Below are 9473 nucleotides of genomic sequence, written 5' to 3'. Positions count from 1 at the left end.
CCTTAAAATACTTCAATTTGTCGTACCCATTCTCAACAAACTCCAACACAAACAACATTAAAGGCATTGATTAAAAACTAGCCATAAGGCAAACATATTGCCCCTTCAAACCAATCAACAATAAGAACATCAATAAATAGTGGTTGAAGAATATGCCTATTTAGTCTTTTCAAATAATTATAATATTGTATATATAGTAATTAGATTAAAGTAAAAGATAAAAGTATATATAAATAGTGGTTTAAGAATATGGCTATTTAGTCTTTTCAAATAATTATAATAAAATAAAAGATAAAAATATATATTTTAATAAGAATTTAATGGTTTTTGGAGTATCATATTTATTTTTATGTAGTATATGAAATAAATGTTGTTTGTTTTTTTGTTTTTGTTTTTAATACTGGAGTATTATGTTTATTTTTATGTGGTACATGAAATAAATGTTTTTTGTTTTTGATATTGTATATATAATAAATATAATAAAGTAAAGATGAAAAATATATGTTTTTAGTAAGAATTTAGTTTTAATAATTTAATATTTGTTTTTTTTGTTTCATCAAGTATCATTAGTGAATGTAAATAGCCTTAGCTAATGTAAATAGCCTTAGAGAATTCTATTCGATTGAGATTTAACCAAAGTTCAAGAAGATTTTGAAAAGGAACATTCCCATAAAATATGCTTGATTGTTTCTAATCCTAGAAATAACGTAGCCAATTGATAAAAACTCTTTTGATCAATAAAATTTTGAAGGGAAGACCATGATAAACCCGCCTGACACTAGCTAATAGTAAACCTCCGCTATGTATACCGGGTTACAAACAACGGATTTGAATATTGGATCACTTAGTTTTCACATATTCATATTACTTCAATCACCAATTGAGCTACCCCTAGACCTCTCCAATACCTTTCAATTTAAAATAGAAAGAAGAGTTATTTTCTCTGGGGTACCTTTCCTTTTTGGATTATTGAGAAAAATACTTAGATGAGCATGATCACTCTTTTAACAATGTTTAGTACCAAGACTACAATTTTATAAGCATCTTAGAAAATTAAAAAAAATGGTTTAATGAGATGAATATGTAATTTTATTATTATTATTATTAAATATTATATATATATATATATATATACTAATTATAAAGAAGTAAAATATAAAAATCATATATTTTAATAATACTTTAGTTTTAATAGTTTGACATCTTTGATTAATAATGTTTTTTTGGTCTTATCAAGTTATAAATGACAAAATGTACCACTAGCTAATGTAAATAACCTTAGAGAATGCCAATAAATTGAGATTCAACCAGAGCCTAACTGTGTGTGTGTGGTGGGGAGCCAAGGTAGATATATCTTAACTCCAAATTTGTGGAGCACCCAGAGGGATCAAATCTCTCAAGGTGGAAACCTCCTTTTTGAGTAAAAAACTTGAGGAAAGGTTTGCACCTCAAGAAATTTGATACCTCTGATAGATCCAGAGTTAAGATGGATCTGTGTTGGTATATTAATTATTTTTTAAATAAAATTACAATTTAGTTAATTCCTTTGTTTTTTTAATTTTAGTAAATTGAGATTTGTGATGAAGTAATTGTTTTGATGCTTTCATATGTTAAATTCCATATCTACCTCGGGACACACCATGATAAATAAATACTTCAATGGAAAAACAATAATAGAATGGATCACAAATCCACGGAAGTAGGTTCTAAATTGCTCCATAGTGTGGAAAACATTATCCTCAACTTTCTTGTTGATCCGTAATTGGATTGTCTTGAAGGTTAGGGGTAGTAGGAGCATCAGGATTGGCCAAGATCCTTAGACCCATGCAAGTGGATGATACAAGTTATTAGAAAACCTGATAATATCTTTACACCCGGAAGACATCTTCCACCTAGAAGACATTCACTTGCATCTCACATCAGTTTGGGGAAGTCAAGGATGGCAGTCTATGGAATCCCTTGAACTATAAGGTGTTGAGTCCAATGAACATAAATAGTTTATTCATCTTTTAGTTAACACTATGATTGTAACGACCAATAAACTGAAATACAGGAACCGTAAAGGATTTTGAATACCTACCTGAACTGATGCCTGCTCTGGTGTAGTTGATGATGCTGCGACTACTCTAATCCTATTACCGGGAAACCAATTCCACCTAGCCAGCCTGAGCAGAGCCTGGCTGCTCAATCCAGTAAGCTTCTCAACAAAAGCTCACTATCCCCCGTGCCCAGAATCTCAGACTGATTAAAGCTCTTCCAATGGTCAATTTTCTTCCTCTGGTTTGTCCTCCTGGTTTTCTCCTTCTTTCTCCTCTCCCCCTTCTCAGCCCATTATCTGCGGTTTATAGCCCGGGCTTAGCGGTGGCCGCCTTGTACACCAACGACTCCACCGCTTTCTCCCGCGGTGACAGCTTGCCCATCAGTGTGAGTCACCCTCCTGCTACAGGTGTTTCTGCCTTACTTAGGGTTCAGTTTAATTTTAAATATGATGGTGTTCATATGTAGTGTTAAGGTATTATAATGTTTAAGCTTTATATATGTGTTATTGTTATTATAACACTATCACGCCTCCATATAACCATATAACATATCCTTTATAACTTTATAACATTTATATGTACTTTATCATATTTGTTTGTCTTTTGACTTTATGATATTCATGTATACTTTTATTTTATTTATCTTTGTTTATAATATAAATATAAACTTTATTTATGTTTGTTTTTAATACAAACTTTATTTATGTTTGTTTTTAATATAAACTTTAGAACTTTAGATTAATTAATTATTGATACAATACTTAATCTTTATTCTATTTTAATTCTGGAGCATATAATATATGTATTTAGAGATAGGTCGTTACATACACTCCCCCTTCAGAAAACTTCGTCCCGAAGTTAGAGTTTTAGGTTTAAGGTTTTAATGGACATGTCTTTCCCTTTCTAGGTTCCCAAGCTATTCTAAAATCATCCTATCCTTCCTAATCTCTTCTGCTCCCATCCTATCCGTCCTCTACTGGAGTATGCCATGGCATCAATTTTACTGACCTAACCATTCATAAATTCTAAGGTGACAGCGTCGGTTATACCAACCTGATTCCCAGTAGGCATCCGGCAGTCATCATCACACGTCTAGGGGAGCGTGATTCGCACAATCCTCCTATGACTCCAGGGTTCGGAGGGTAAACGGTGGGCAACACCTCCACCCCTCCCAGTAGAACTTAGGGCTAACACCCTATCATATAATCAATTGGAGCTTTAATTGTTTTGAGGTTCTGTCATCACGTGGTCATCCCGGTCACTGTTTATTATCTGCAATCATACACTTACCCATGCATTCGTAAACTGTGTATCAGCATATTCAAAATAACTCATGTATTATTCACATATGATACTGCAATATAACATATTTTACCATATTCTATGCATGCCTTTTGACTTCCATCTAAAATGTATTCACTTCCTGATTTATATTCCATTGATCATACTGACATGTATAAATAAAACAAATTTACAATATCTTAATTTCTATTAGAAGTAAAATCCTTTAACTGTCTTAACTTTCCTTTGACAACTATAATTTAATAAAATGAACCACATATATTGTTTTGGTATCCATGTACCAGGAGAAGTTAAACATATATTATGTCACAAAATTTCACGTTTACCTATAATCATTCAAAATGTTTCTGAGTCTCTGATTGCAGTGAAGTAAATATATACTAAACATAGTTTAAAGTTCTTCAAAATTGACATAGATTAGGGTATCTTTGACATATGTCCTCTGTATTTTCCCAAGTTGCTGATCCAGGACTATACTTGTCCCATTGGACCTTAACTTGTTCCACTAGGTGGTTCCTCAGCTGTCAAACCTTACGCTCCAGTATACGTAATGGTTCGACCGTTACGATTCCCTTGTCCCATCCCTGAAGATCTTGCTATAGTGGGTTGATGCGCTGCTTGATCGTTGCTGAGTACTGCATGAATTCTATGATTACCTTGATTGTTTGATATTGGTCCCTCTTTAGTCCTATGCAACATATTCGACGAAGCTTCTGCGCAATCACGTTGAAAATGCGGTCCCCCACATCCCCAATGATTAAGCTGCGTTGATCCTCTTGAATCAGGACGTGAATTTCTAGAGAAGGAGCTTCGTCCTCTCATGTTGATTCCTCTCGAATTTCCTCCTCTACTGGCAGTCCCTCAAGATGACCATGGACTGGTGTTTTATGATTCCGTGGCTATAGTGTTTACTGTCATGGGAGCTCTTGTCCCTATATTTCTCAGGGTAAACCTGTCACCGTAAGGTGGCCTCGAGCTACCTCTGCTGAAGTAATTTCAAGGAGTCTTTCCTGGAAATCCTGATTGTAAAGGTTCGGTTGGCGCCATATCTTTTTTGATTCCTAGGTGCTCTTCTGCATAACGACCACATTCAACTGCCTCGGCTACGGATGATGGTTTCCACATGCTTACCAAGGCTCTGATGCGAGGATTTAACCCAAATATGAAGCGTTCAACTTGACGTTCATCAGAATCTAAGCAGTGAATGTATTTTACAAGCTCCATAAACCTTATCTCGTACTCTTCCACTGTTTTGTTTCCTTGAATTAATGTATGAAAGGCTCTGGCTTGCTGTTGTTGAAAGTATGGAGGTAAATACTTTGCGCGAAACCTTTCCTCAAATAGTTCCCAAGGGACATTATCCGATGTAAGGTGCAGCTGCTTTTCCAGATTTCCCCACCAAATCAAGGCACTTTCCTTTAATTGAAACACGACAATATTTGTTTTTGCCGAAGAAGAATATTCTCTTAACCTAAAGCATCTGTTCATTCCTTCCAACCATGCTTCAGCACGTTCACCAGCTCGACCTCCTGAGAATTCTGGGAGTCTAATTTTCTGAAGCTCCCTAGAAATGTCTTCTTTCGTTCTTCTGGGCTCAAAATTATTTGGTTCCGCTGAACTGGTGGCTATATGTTGAAATTCCTCTTTGGTTTTGGCCTTAGTTGATTCTTTTAATGTCTCCAATAAGGCTTCCAAAGAGTTCATTATCACAGTCAGCGCTGGCACTGGGGCGGTTGATGTTGATAATGGTCTTGGTGGTGACGATGGTGATGGTGGTGGCGATGGGGACGATGATGGCAACGGTAGCGGCATTAATGGTGGTGATGCTGCCCGATCACGTCGTCGTCGCTCATAAGTCCTTATCATTGTAATGGTTCCTAAACATATCATAAAATTTTATAAAAATTTTGAGGTAGACAATTGAATTTTAACATATAATTTCTTTTGCAACTTCACATTCATAAACGGGTATGGTTTTGCTATTTTTATCCGCTAGGCGGATCTCACTGGTACTGAGGTCAAGGAGGGTGGTCTCGCGACCTCCTTGTCCTAATGCAGGGTATTCTATCCTAATATGAATAATGCAATAGTGTATGGTCATTAGCTCCTAAGGTAGATCATCGAAAATTTATTACTAAATAACATTCACAAAATGAAGATGTTAAATGCCTTGTTATAATGAATATCGGCAACATACCCGTCACACCTCAATCTAGTTATTATTTTTAAAGAAGGACATACATATTTATATTTTTGAATATATTACTTAGACATCGATAAAACCTATAATATATATATATATATATATATATGAAGGATTGTTCTGGTTCCAAATCAGTTTGACTTTTAGCCGGGAAATTTACCATAGACATGTCATGATTAAAATCTAGAAGAGATACAGTTCAGCAGTATATCATAAAGGTAGATTTAAACGGAGGAAGTAAATTAGGATAAAATGTGATTATGATTGTTTAGAACCAGTTTTGTTTAAGAATGACTCTGTCAAAGAATGCAATTAGTACAATTTTGTTCTCTGAAAGGATGCTTTGAGAAGTAGTTTTTATAAATTGCACATAACACTTTAATGGTTGATGCAAATTGGCTGCAATTGGATTTTTAGAAAATTTTGCGCTATCATATGTTCAAATTTCACAATATTTCGCAGAAAACTTGCATATATATTATCTGAGAAAGTTTAGTGTGTAGACTGGGCCCAAAGAAGGATAAGAAAACATAAGTCAACTTAAATCTGGCATAAAATTTGACTGGTATCCATATAAGGTGATTAAAAGATTCTTATAAAAGAGCATAAACAAGAATAATCTATGAGAAATTTGGACCATTCCATTTGGCGGTTGAAGAAATATCTAGTTTTGATGTTAAAGGTCTTGGAAAATACTAGCTTGCTGAGTTTAATCATTATTGTAGAACCTTCATAAATTTTAGCATGAAACTTAGTTTTGAAGAATTATTGAAGCAGTATTGATGATAATAAGTATGGATTAAATTTTTTACTAGTCACTTCTAAAGATTGCACAGATGTTGCAAAATTCATGATGATGGAGCAATTAATCCAAGAAAATGGTTGACCTCTTTCCAAATCTTTGCACTATTTTAAACTGATAACGCTGCCTTTTCTCGATTCCTAATTAAAGGAATTGATGCAATAGCTAGGTCTTGATGATTTCCTTATGGTTACAAAAGTGCCCATTGCAATAAATTACTATTGTTTTATATTTATAGAAACAGGCCAAAACGGCCTCTTAGTTGCGTGCTTCTTGCAGGCAACAGCGATGGAAGGTGTGAAGAGCAGCCTTCAGACCAACTATATTCTCAGCGCAATGAATCTGGAGGCAAACCAAGTTGTAATTCAAAGCTTAAATAAATATTATAGGTAGCAGATACTGCGGACAAACTATCGGTTTCTGGGAAAAACTCTACTAAGTCTAAGAAACAATCTAATAAAAGCAAGCAAACTGTTGATGTTTTATTGCAAAATCAAGTGGTTGTGAGCAAGAAACAGGGAGTGCTAAAGCACCTTTGACAAAAACGAATATGAGGATTGCGAAGAATCCATGATTGAGTCAACTGCACCAGACAAGGTGTTGGTAGTAAAGTGGTGTCCCTTTAACTGCTTACAGTCTGATGAGCAATCTGATCATGGGTTTATACAAAATCTAGAACATTATTTGATACAATGCCATTTATGATATGAAAATACATGGATACTTAAGTTAAAATCCATTAACTAATTTTAAGGAATAGATTATTTTACAAAAATAGAAATCAAGTTCACAACAATTTTTTATTTTTTATTTTTTAAAGTTGGATAATCCCAACACTACGAGGTACAGTCTAAAAACAGATTCACGAAAAAAACATATTCAAATCAACCAGCTACTAGGAATAAACCATAACAAGGATGAGAAACAACTGGAAGCAATTAGGATGGATGCAGAATTAATGACAAAAAGGGTCAAAAGAGTTCAACTTTAGACGGCATCATAGGATACAGGAGTCCATCTGACAATAGAATCTAATCTTACTCTTAACTAAATCAAAGTGATAAAAACTTAGACCTATGAGTGAGATACTTCTCAGCTAATTAACGACCAATGTGAAGCTTCCTCCAACCAAAGGCTTTTGCATAAAGGAATCATGATAGTATGACTAAAGAAGTTAATCACATGTGTATGTAAAGGGAGAGAGATCTTGGCAGGAAGCACCTATAAGCACATACAGGAAGAACCCGACAACAGAGACCTAGGCAAATATAAACATTATGATTCTCAAAAATGCTTCAACCTTACATCCAAAATGCAACACATTCACTATAATTCCAAAGCCTATACATCCTCGGTATAGAGTAGATATCAAATCGAAATAAGAATATAAAAATACTCAACACATTGGTTAAGGCACGCTCTTTGTGGAGGAGATGGCTTGAAGTCGAATCCTATGGAAAATTTTGACATATATCTGACTGAGGGTGGGTATTTATGTTTTAATGTGTTAATCTCATAAAATTACTCTGGAAGAGTTCTGTAGATTTTCTTTCATAAACAGAGTCTGGAAAAAGGTGTCTGTCACATTTGTGCACATATAAAGATAGTTTTGATTTATCCTGCCATCTCGTGTTAAGGTGTAAATGGAGCGGTAAGAGACGAAACTCTACTATAATTGATGCAGGGTTGTTGAAGACAGAGACATCCTTTCATTCCTTAAGACACGATAGAGGTTTATGATGGCCCTTCAGTCATATGGATAAATTTACAACTATAAGAAGACTTGGCTCCATCTCAACTTATTTGGTTCCAACAGGTCTCGAGATTTTGGGCAGAACTGTACCCAACTGATTCTGAGTGGATGTATATGATTCAGAAATGCTCAAAGACATACATTGCCATAAGGCTTCTGTTCCTTACTATGCGATGATTATGTCAGTACATGGCTAAAGAAACTTGATGTCACACATGCTAAGATGACAATCAGTACAATCATAATTGTGAGCAATCATGCCATATTGTTGTTATAATAATGCCGAGACATGTGAACACTGATTTCATACCTGGCATAGTGATGTGATCAATATAAGAGAGCTGAATGTCAATGCTAAACCAAGGTCCTGCATTTGTGCAAGTGTGATATAGTCACAAGGATACTATTGTGCGAGTCATAGTCTTGTAGAGTGTGTGAGGTCCAATGTCTATGCTTATAGTGCACTGATCTATGGACTTTGCATGGAAGGAAAACTGGAAGAGGCTGAAATGTTCATTGGTGAAATGAAGGAGAAAGGTTTACAACCCAAGAAACACATCATTGATGGATAGCAACGTCAAATCAGGCAGGATGGATCATGCTTTTAATCTATTTAAGTAGGATGATAAATTTAGGACGCCAACCTAATTATCGAACTTATTGAGTGCTTATGCATGGTATAGTTCAAGAAAACAAGATACAGAAGGAACACTTGATTACTGATGAGGATGCAGTAGGTAGTTCAGATCCTGATAACTTAGATGGAATTCATGACCTGGATGGAATGCCACTTGAAATAAGCAGTGATCTCGCATTTAAGCTTCTTGACAAAATGATGGAGAAGCATTGACAACCTACTGTAGATACTTATAGTGCCTTAATTGCAGGATTATGCAAGGTAGGCAGACTCCTTGAGGCAGACCAGCTGATAAAAATATGTTAGCGAGAGAGCTCTGTCCCAATGAAGCAATTTATGCAGCTCTTATTAATGGGTGCTTTAAACAGGGAAACTATATCTATTCTCTGGAGTTTTTGGATAGAATGGTTGAAAATGGTTATGAACCACAATCGTATATGTAAATTTAACATGTTTTAGATCAAATATATACCGTGAATGTCCAAAATAGAATGACCATGTGCAAGAGTAAAAGCTCCGATATGAATTTAATTTAAAAGCTATGAATTTAATTAAATTTAAAAACTCCGCTGTATTCATTAAAATGTAAATTTAATCCAGTAAAATTAATCTGTAAGAAAATCTTAGGAACAGCAGCAACCTCGGCGCTGTCTAAAGGTAACCATATGTAAGAACCATCGTTGGAGTTAGGATTTGCTTCTAGCAGAGACACATGGTCAAATCTATCCCGTGCCATG

The sequence above is a fragment of the Pinus tabuliformis genome, chromosome Q, assembly GCF_031772625.1.
Source record: "Pinus tabuliformis cultivar Carrire ecotype Pingquan chromosome Q, CPIR1, whole genome shotgun sequence".
NCBI classification, from domain to species: domain Eukaryota; kingdom Viridiplantae; phylum Streptophyta; class Pinopsida; order Pinales; family Pinaceae; genus Pinus; species Pinus tabuliformis.
This window is presented reverse-complemented; position numbering follows the sequence as displayed.